General features: G+C 37.0%; 1 protein-coding gene across 1 annotated transcript in view; it reads left to right on the forward strand.

The window, feature by feature from the left end:
* The window catches only part of Snx25 (sorting nexin 25), a 154,398-nt gene that overhangs the window by 114,680 nt on the left and 38,099 nt on the right, over positions 1 to 1,619 (forward strand). The window lies entirely within an intron of this gene.

Below are 1,619 nucleotides of genomic sequence, written 5' to 3' on the forward strand. Positions count from 1 at the left end.
AAAAAAAAAAAAAAAAAAAAAAAAGCAAAAAAAGGAGAGCTCCTACCTGAGAGAGAGGGATAGAAGGGGGACCCAAGTGGGTTGCCCTCAATACTATATTTTCAAAATTAACTATAGTTGGCCGGCGAGATAGCTCAGTGGACTAAGCTCCTGCTTAGGCAAGCACAGAGGTGGGGATTCTGTCCCTGGCACCACATGTTGTGCTAGCCCTGTCCCAGCCCCCAGTTGTGTTGAGCTGGCAACTGGTATGGTGACACAAGCCTGTAATCCCAGTACTGGGGAGACTGAAAACAGGAGGATCATTGAGAGTCAGAGCTGCATAGTGAGACCCTGCACAAAATACAAAAAAAAGGGGGCCAGGGAGATGGTTCAGCAGAATAAGTGCTTCCCTGGCAAGCACAAGGGCCTGAGTTCAATCCCCGGTTCTGCAAAAAAAAAAAAAAAAAAAAAAAAAGAAAGAAAGAAAAAGAAAAAACTATAGTTACTTCAGCATGTGGAAGGTAAAATGTTTATCTCAATGTAAGAATGAATTCTTCCCAGTATTATTGAGTGAAATGGACACTACAGAAAAATGCAGTTTGCCCTAAGACAAACCTTTGTAAAAACAAAGCTTAGGATTAGCCCAATTTTTAAAAATGGAAGTAGGCAAAATAATTTTTGATAAAATAAAATGCAACTGGAAAATAAAATATATTTAGAAAATAAGACATAATTGCAGTGAAGTGTTAGAGAAAGCGAACTTTATAAAATTTCCTATCTACCATTTTGTCCATCGAGTGTCATCTGTCCTCACTGGCTCTTCTTTTGCCCTTGCTGTTTCTTTTTCTTTCTTTTTTTTTTTTTTGATGGAACCAGGGATTTGAACTCAGACCCTTGCACTTGCCAGGTAAGTGCTTATTCTACTGAGCCATCTCCCTGGGCCGTTTGCTGTTTTCCAATTGTGTGAATTTTCCTTTTGTGCAAACCTTTCCTGTTGACAGCTGTGACAGGAAGTGCCTTTTCAGGCTCTTATGGTTTTAATTTTTCCTTCTATCATTGCCTGTTTCTTTTCTCTAAAATTTCATAAAGCTGCTCTGAGGATAAAATAATACCTGCCACACTTTTAGCAAAGTATCTGATACAATGTAGGATTTAATTCACAAAGATCAAAATATAGTTATTTATTAGTATATTTCATTATTTTTAAAGTATTTATATTCCAAAGTTTGCCACTAAAATGTAGTATTAGAATCCTGGGTATGCAGTGATGTTAGAAATGATATGGTGAACCATGTTTCCAGACATATGAGTTACTGGGTTTCTTATTACAAATTTATATTGTCAGGTTCATGATCGTCTAGTTTCTAGGTATCTGTAGGCTTGGGGGAGACCTTTTCCTTTTTTCACCTAATATCTTACTCTCCAGATTCTTTCAGCCTGTTATAATGGATAGATTTTCAACTTCTTTAAATCTGAGAGGAGCATGTACAGGATGAAGATATTTCTTACTTTGTTCTAATTTTACTTCTAAATATTTTGAAAAATTAAAATGTAACTTTAAAATGCTAACATTGGGGCTGGAGAGATGGCTCAGTGGTCTAAAGCACCTACTTGAAACAAGCTTGGCAATGCACAGGGAC

The sequence above is a fragment of the Octodon degus genome, unplaced genomic scaffold (assembly GCF_000260255.1).
Source record: "Octodon degus isolate 3935 unplaced genomic scaffold, OctDeg1.0 scaffold00114, whole genome shotgun sequence".
NCBI lineage: Eukaryota > Metazoa > Chordata > Mammalia > Rodentia > Octodontidae > Octodon > Octodon degus.